Below are 9,722 nucleotides of genomic sequence, written 5' to 3' on the forward strand. Positions count from 1 at the left end.
GAGTTATTCGATGGATATAGACCCTATTCAACGAGACAGAGTTAATCGATGGATATGAACCCTATATAACGTTCATACACTAATGAGACAGAGTTGTTCGATGGGTATGAACCCTATATAAAGTTCATACACTAATGAGACAGAGTTGTTCGATGGGTATGAACCCTATATAACGTGCATACACTAATGAGACGGAGTTTTTCGATGGGTGTGAACCCTATATTACGTTCATACACTAATGAGACAGAGTTTTTCGATGGGTATGAACCCTATATAAAGTTCATACACTAATGAGACAGAGTTTTTCGATGGGTATGAACCCTATATAAAGTTCATACACTAATGAGACAGAGTTTTTCGATGGATATGGACCCTATATAACGTTCATACACTAATGAGACGGAGTTTTTCGATGAGTGTGGACCCTATATAACATGCATACACTAATGAGACAGAGTTGTTCGATGGGTGTAGACCCTATATAAAGTTCATACACTAATGAGACAGATTTATTCGATGGGTATGAACCTTATATAACGTTCATACACTAATGAGACAGAGTTTTTCGATGGGTATGAACCCTAAATAACGTTCATACACTAATGAGACGGAGTTTTTCGATGAGTGTGGACCCTATTTAACATGCATACACTAATGAGACAGAGTTGTTCGATGGGTATGAACCCTATATAACGTTCATACACTAATGAGACGGAGTTTTTCGATGGGTGTGAACCCTATATTACGTTCATACACTAATGAGACAGAGTTTTTCGATGGGTATGAACCCTATATAAAGTTCATACACTAATGAGACAAAGTTTTTCGATGGGTATGAACCCTATATAAAGTTCATACACTAATGAGACAGAGTTTTTCGATGGATATGGACCCTATATAACGTTCATACACTAATGAGACGGAGTTTTTCGATGAGTGTGGACCCTATATAACATGCATACACTAATGAGACAGAGTTGTTCGATGGGTGTAGACCCTATATAAAGTTCATACACTAATGAGACAAATTTATTCGATGGGTATGAACCTTATATAACGTTCATACACTAATGAGACAGAGTTTTTCGATGGGTATGAACCCTAAATAACATGCATACACTAATGAGACAGAGTTGTTCGATTGGTGTAGACCCTATATAACGTTCATACACTAATGAGACAGAGTTGTTCGATGGGTATGAACCCTATATAAAGTTCATACACTAATGAGACAGAGTTATTCGATGGGTATGAACCTTATATAACGTTCATATACTAATGAGACAGAGTTTTTCGATGGGTATGAACCCTATATAACGTTCATACACTAATGAGATAGAGTTTTTCGATGGGTATGGACCCTATATAAAGTTCATACACTAATGAGACAGAGTTAGTCGATGGGTATGAACCTTATATAACGTTCATATACTAATGAGACAAAGTTAGTCGATGGGTATGGACCCTATATAACGTTCATACACTAATGAGACAGAGTTTTTCTATGGGTATGAACCCTATATAACGTTCATACACTTATGAGACAGAGTTGTTCGATGGGTGTAGACCCTATATAACGTTCATACACTAATGAAACAGAGTTATTCGATGGGTATGGACCCTATATAACGTTCATACACTAATGAAACAGAGTTATTCGATGGGTATGAACCTTATATAAAGTTCATTCATTAATGAGACAGAGTTAATCGATGGGTATGAACCCTATATAACGTTCATACACTAATGAGACAGAGTTTTTCGATGGGTCTGAACCCTATATAACGTGCATGCACTAATAAGACAGAGTTTTTCGATGGGTATGAACCTTATATAACGTGCATGCACTAATAAGACAGAGTTTTTCGTTGGGTATGGACCCTATATAACGTTCGTACACTTTTGAGACAGAGTTGTTCGATGGGTATGAACCCTATATAAAGTTCATACACTAATGAGACAGAGATATTCGATGGGTATGAACCTTATATAACGTTCATACACAAATGAGACAGAGTTTTTCGATTGGTATGAACCCTATATAACGTTCATACACTAATGATACAGAGTTTTTCGATGGGTGTGGACCCTATATAACGTGCATACACTAATGAGACAGAGTTGTTCGATGGGTATGGACCCTATATAACGTTCATACACTAATGAGACAAAGTTATTCGATGGGTATGAACCCTATATAACGTTCATACACTAATGAGACAAAGTTAGTCGATGGGTATGAACCCTATATAAAGTTCATACACTAATGAGACAGAGATATTCGATGGGTATGAACCTTATATAACGTTCATACACAAATGAGACAGAGTTTTTCGATTGGTATGAACCCTAAATAACGTTCATACACTAATGAGACAGAGTTGTTCGATGGGTGTGGACCCTATATAACGTTCATACACTATTGAGACAAAGTTATTCGATGGGTATAAACCCTATATAACTTTCATACACTGATGAGACAAAGTTAGTCGATGGGTATGAACCCTATATAACGTTCATACACTAATGAGACAGAGTTATTCGATGGGTATGAACCCTATATAACGTTCATACACTAATGAGATAGAGTTTTTCGATGGGTATGGACCCTATATAACGTTCATACACTAATGGTATGAACCCTATATAACGTTCATACACTAATGAGATAGAGTTTTTCGATGGGTATGGACCCTATATAACGTTCATACACTACTGAGACAGAGTTTTTCTATGGGTGTGGACCCTATATAACGTGCATACTCTAATGAGACAGAGTTGTTCGATGGGTGTGGACCCTATATAACGTTCATACACTAATGAAACAGAGTTGTTCGATGGGTATGAACCCTATATAACGTGCATGCACTAATAAGACAGAGTTTTTCGATGGGTAAGGACCCTATATAACGTTCATACACTTATGAGACAGAGTTGTTCGATGGGTGTGGACCCTATATAACGTGCATGCACTAATAAGACAGAGTTTTTCGATGGGTAAGGACCCTATATAACGTTCATACACTAATGAGACAGAGTTAGTCGATGGGTATGGACCGTATGCAACGTCGATTCACAATTGAGACAGAGTTATTCGATGGGTCTAAAACTTGTACATCGTTCGTACACCAATGAGACAACGTTATTCGATGGGTATATAGCCTACACAATAGTCACACACCAATGAAACAGAATTATTTGATGGATATATACCTTATACAACGTGCATACACAAATGAAACAAACATTTAATGATCATACATCTATGAGACAAAGTTATTCGATGGGTTTAGACCCTAATCAACGTTGATACCCAATTGAGACTAAATTATTTGATGAGTCTAAAATTGATACAACGTTCATATACCAATGATACAAAGTTATTCGATGGGTGTAAACCCTATACAACGTGCATACACCAAGTTAGTCGATGTGTATAGACCCTATGCAACGTGCATACACTAATGAGACACAGCCAGGTATTCGATGGGTATATACCCTATGTAACGCTCATACGCCAATTTGACAAAGGTATATGCCATTTAACGATGATACACCAATGAGACAGTTATTCGATGGGTATAAACACAATACAACTTTGATAACCCGTTGAGACAAAGTTATTCGATGGGTATTAACCCTACTTAACGTTCATATACCAATGAGTTACTCAATGGGTATATACCTATACAACGTTCATACACCAACGAGCCATTATAATCCTGGTATTTTTAATAACTTTTATACAACGTTGATACACAATTGAGACAAAGTTATTCGATGAGTCTAAAACTTATACAAAGTTCATATACCAATGATTATTCAATGGGTATATACCTATACATAGTTCTTACACCAACGAGCCAGACGTAGTTATTTGATGGGTGCAAATCCTTTTAACGTTCATATGCCAATGCAACACTAGTATATATACCCTAAATAACGTGCATATACAAATGTGACAGTTATTCAATGGGTATATACCCTATACAACGGTCATACACCAAAGGAGAGTTGTAACGATTGTTCATTGTTGAAGGTCAGATAACCCATAATTTCTTAAATCCATGATCTCTGTTGGAGTTTTCTTATTGTAACGATTGTTTATTGTTGAAGATCAAATTACCCATAATAGCTTAAATCCATGATCACTGTTGGAGAGTTGTCTTATGTAACAATTGTTCATTGTTGTAGGTCAGATTACCCATAATTTCTTAAATCCATGATCTCTGTTAGAGTTTTCTTATTCTAACGATTGTTTATTGTTGAAGGTCAGATTACCAATAGTTGCTTAAATCCATGACCACTGTTGGATCAAGGTCATATAACACAAACAATAGTTCCACACATCAGATCTGATAGTTAAAACATCTGAGAAACTGAATTACCGGCAATTATGAAAATTAATCATTGACCAACAAGAGTGCACATACTGAAATGCGTCGCCTTCTTTACTAATCCTTGATACTATCTTGATAGACCTAAATATAAAGCTTTATTACAACTGTCACATAAACTCAACATTAACCAAGAAAATGAAACATTGATTAATGAACCATGAAAATGAGGTCGAGGTCAGATGAACCATGCCAGGCAGACATGTACAGCTAACAATTCTTCATTACAACAAATATAGTTGACTTATTGCTTATAAATAAAGAAAAACAGACCAAAACACCAACACTTAAAACTTAGCAATGGACCGTGAAAATGAGGTCAAGGTCAAATAAAACCTGTGTAACCAACATATAGATCATAAAATATTTCCATACACCAAATATAGTTGACCTAATGCATAAAGTATTAGAAAAATAGACCAAAACTAAAAAACTTAACTTTGACCACAGAACCATGAAAATGAGGTCAAGGTCACATGACATCTGCCCGCTAGACATGTACACTTTACAATCATTCCATACAACAAATATAGTAGACCTATTGCAAATAGTATGAAAAAAAAGACCAAAACACAAAAATTTAACTATAACCACTGAACCATGAAAATGAGGTCAAGGTCAGATGACACCTGCCAGTTGGACATGTACACCTTACAGTCCTTCCATACACCGAATATACTAGACCTATTGCTTATAGTATCTGAGATATGGACTTGACCACCAAAACTTAACCTTGTTCACTGATACATGAAATGAGGTCGAGGTCAAGTGAAAACTGTCTGACAGACATGAGGACCTTGCAAGGTACGCACATATCAAATATAGTTATCCTATTACTTATAATAAGAGAGAAATTAACAATACAAAAAATCTGAACTTTTTTTTCAAGTGGTCACTGAACCATGAAAATGAGGTCAAGGTCAGATGACACCTGCCAGTTGGACATGTACACCTTACAGTCCTTCCATACACCGAATATACTAGCCCTATTGCTTATAGTATCCGAGATATGGACTTGACCACCAAAACTTAACCTTGTTCACTGATCCATGAAATGAGGTTGAGGTCAAGTGAAACCGGTCTGACAGGCATGAGGACCTTGCAAGGTACGCACATACCAAATATAGTTGTCCAATTACTTATAAGAGAGAATTTAACATTACAAACAATCTGAACTTTTTTTTCAGGTAGTCACTGAACCATGAAAATGAGGTCAAGGACATTGGACATGTGACTGACGGAAAGTTCGTAACATGAGGCATCTATATACAAAGTATGAAGCATCCAGGTCTTCTACCTTCTAAAATATAAAGCTTTTAAGAAGTGAGCTAACACCGCCGCCGCCGGATCACTATCCCTATGTCGAGCTTTCGGCAACAAAAGTTGAAGGCTCGACAATACAAGAGTGCACACGCTGAAATGTCTCGCCTTCTATACTAATCATTGATATTATGTTGATAGTCCTAAGTATAAAGCTTTATTACAACTGTCTCCTAAACTTAACATTAACCAAGATTACTAAACAAAGACCAATGAACCATGAAAATGAGGTCAAGGTCAGATGAACCATGCCAGGCAGACATGTCCAGCTAACAATGCTTCTATACAACATATATAGTTGACCTATTACTTATAGTTTAATAAAAATACACCAAAACACAAAAACTTAACACTCTGCAATGAACCGTGAAAATGAGGTCAGGGTCAAAAGAAACCTGCGCTACTGTCATAAAGATCATAAAATATTTCCATACACCAAATATAGTTTACCTATGGCATATAGTTTTAGATAAAAAGACCAAAACTCAAAAACTTAACTTTGACCACTGAACCTTGAAAATGAGGTCAAGGTCACATGACATCTGCCCGCTAGACATGTACACCTTACAATCATTCCATACAACAAATATATATAGTAGACCTATTGCATATAGTATGAAAAAAAAGACCAAAACACAAAAATTTAACTATAACCACTGAACCATGAAAATGAGGTCAAGGTCACATGACATCTGCCCGCTAGACATGTACACCTTACAATCATTCCATACAACAAATATAGTAGACCTATTGCAAATAGTATGAAAAAAAAGACCAAAACACAAAAATTTAACTATAACCACTGAACCATGAAAATGAGGTCAAGGTCAGATGACACCTGCCAGTTGGACATGTACACCTTACAGTCCTTCCATACACCGAATATACTAGACCTATTGCTTATAGTATCTGAGATATGGACTTGACCACCAAAACTTAACCTTGTTCACTGATACATGAAATGAGGTCGAGGTCAAGTGAAAACTGTCTGACAGACATGAGGACCTTGCAAGGTACGCACATATCAAATATAGTTATCCTATTACTTATAATAAGAGAGAAATTAACAATACAAAAAATCTGAACTTTTTTTTCAAGTGGTCACTGAACCATGAAAATGAGGTCAAGGACATTGGAAATGTGACTGACAGAAACTTCGTAACATGAGGCATCTATATACAAAGTATGAAGCATCCAGGTCTTCCACCTTCTAAAATATAAAGCTTTTAAGAAGTTAGCTAACGCCGCCGCCGCCGCAGTAGCCGCCGCCGCCGCCGCCGGATCTCTATCCCTATGTCGAGCTTTCTGCAACAAAAGTTGCAGGCTCGACAAAAACCATAAAAAAGAGGTCAATGACAGGTAAACCATAATGTACAGCCTGCAATCGAATAATCATTCCATACATCCATACATCAAATACTGTTGTCTTACTGCTTACAGCGTCCAAGAAAAAAAATGTGGCCAAGTTCATGTAGCTTTCAGACTGACTTGTAATCATTTGATACACCAACTTAAAATGATAGACAGACAAACGGTGTGCAAACCTATAGTCCCCTTTTGACTGCCTAACTAAGAGCCTAATAACTTGCATATAATTCTGGGTTCAAAGTAGTTATAACATTTTTTGGTACAAACTTTATTTCATTCAATGTCATTTCAGTCAACATGAGCCACAAACATTACAATTAATAAATCATTCAGTTAATGTTATTATTGCATCTATGCTAATAAGCAAAAAAAGTTTGTGAGGGCTATTCCATTTAATTGTATGTCGGAAGGTAGGTAGGGACTTTCAAAATATCCCTACAACCAAGAACAATTTTTTAGATAATTCTTCATAATGCTAATAGACGCATACTGAATAACGACCCATGACCCAAGTTCAATAATTAAAGTTCCCTCCCTGATACATTTTAATGGAATAACCCTCACAAAGAACATACAACCTTAAAAAAAAAGAAATCATTTTATACGTGTGATATTGTTATGAAGACATACAATTAAAATGTTTTACTAATATATTTCAATTTTTTTTCAACATTTGATGTATTTGTGACATCATCAATGTAGGTGGATTTTGTGAAAACATTATTTTTTTCATAATTTGGCTAAAGAGCTAGGGCCATTTTCCCTAGAGTCCTTTTCATTGGATAAGATAGGTAAATCATGTTTTAAATAACCCGATAGATGCTAATCATAGTACTTGAAAATAGGTCACATCATCTATTTTCATACCTTGAACAGGTATTCCTACAAAAAACAAGGCCAAGACTATTGAATTTTTTATATTGATTTTGTTTAATTGTTAACACCCTTTATGCGCATATGGTACCATACCACATGACTTGTCAAGAAGCCAAATAATATAGAACAAATTCAAATGGGATGCTGTTTTTCTCATTCTGAATATATGTATATCTGTTTTTGTCCTGCTCTTTAAGGTTTTATCGGCTATAAGACAAGATTAGATATATTTTAACTGGACAACATCTTACTTAAATACATTAGTTGGCCATTGAACACCTTGTGTTACAAACTCATGTAATATGGCCTTGTCTGGCATTTTAACAAATGGGCTCTTCGTTGTATTACAGATGCAACAGCTTCTTGATGTTTTACCTACAATCACGATTTGTAGTGTAATTGATTTGTTCTGTGGTGATGTTTTATTTTTTGATGACTTAGGTACCAGTGCAGGAACAGTGGTAAAAGCGTCTACACAGTTGGTAAATTGGCAACAAAATTGCTGTTAACTGCATTTGTCACATATACAAATGTAATACCATGTTTAAAAAAGGTTTCGAATATTGTTTGCGTTATTTTCAAACTTTTTTACAATTAGTCCAGTCAAACTAAGATTGAGCCCCAAACTAAAATGTTTTAGTTCTAATCTATAGCATTATGCCCTTAATATACACAGAAAAAAGTCCCATAAAATCTAACTTGAGGAAAACTCAAAATCAGCATTTCTAATTTCCTATGGAAATTAAAATTTGGAAGGGGGAGATAACTCCGCAAAAATGTCTTTTTTGGTCAGTTTTTGGTTGATTTTCTTGAAATTTATGTAAGGTATGAAACTTTGATGGGTTATAAGTTGGTTTATTGACTAAATCATATAATCTTCTGTTCATGAAATGTACAAAACCAAAGTGTTGTGGGTAGTTTTATTTTTTGTGTGCATTTTTCATTGAAGAAATTGCAAATTAGAAGCTTTGTGACCATTTTGAAAATAATAATGTAAAAATTTGATATTATCTATATCTGTATATTATATTTTTTCAGCATCTTACTTGTCTAAAGAAACTTTAAACCACTAAAAGAAGAATACATGCTTAATTATTTTCATTAAATTTGAGATTCTTTTTCTTGACATGTTGAAAAATTTAATAAATGGTCAACTAATGAATTACGAAACCTAGATTATAGCTTGATAAAAGATATGAAAACACCTTTAGAATTGTTTGTTATACTCTAAAGACTGCTAAAAAAAACCCAAGAATCAATACATTCTGATGAATATAAGCGGCAAAGTTATTATTATTATTTTGTGTCAATTTTTATTGATATTTCTGCCATTTTTGCAAGAGTTATATCCCTTTTCAATGCAAATCTCCATAGGAATTTTATATGGTGATGTTTTTAGTCTTCCTCCAGTAAGATTTTATGGGACTTTTTTCTGTGTATATTTGGGGTATAATACTAAAGATTAAACCTTAAAAATCTTCTGTTGCAATTACTTTCAGGTTAGGGTCAAATTTATGCTAGATTGACTGGACTAAATAAGCCTTTTTTTTAGTTTAATATGTTTTAGATTTTTTTTTTTAGGCTTTTTATAGCTGACTATGTGGTGTTGGTTTTGTTCTTTGTTGAAGGCTTACAGTGACATGTATATAGTGGTTAATTCTATGTCATTTAAAGCCCAACAATATTTTGCAAATTTTGCTTAATATCTTTATTTCAAATTATTTAAATAATTTCTGTACAGTTGTAAGACATAATAGTGTC

General features: G+C 34.8%; 1 protein-coding gene across 3 annotated transcripts in view; it reads right to left on the reverse strand.

The window, feature by feature from the left end:
- LOC139482692 (RUN domain-containing protein 1-like) overlaps positions 1-9,722 on the reverse strand; it is a 726,769-nt gene that overhangs the window by 437,126 nt on the left and 279,921 nt on the right. The gene's annotated exons all lie outside the window — the stretch shown is intronic.

The sequence above is a fragment of the Mytilus edulis genome, chromosome 7, assembly GCF_963676685.1.
Source record: "Mytilus edulis chromosome 7, xbMytEdul2.2, whole genome shotgun sequence".
NCBI lineage: Eukaryota > Metazoa > Mollusca > Bivalvia > Mytilida > Mytilidae > Mytilus > Mytilus edulis.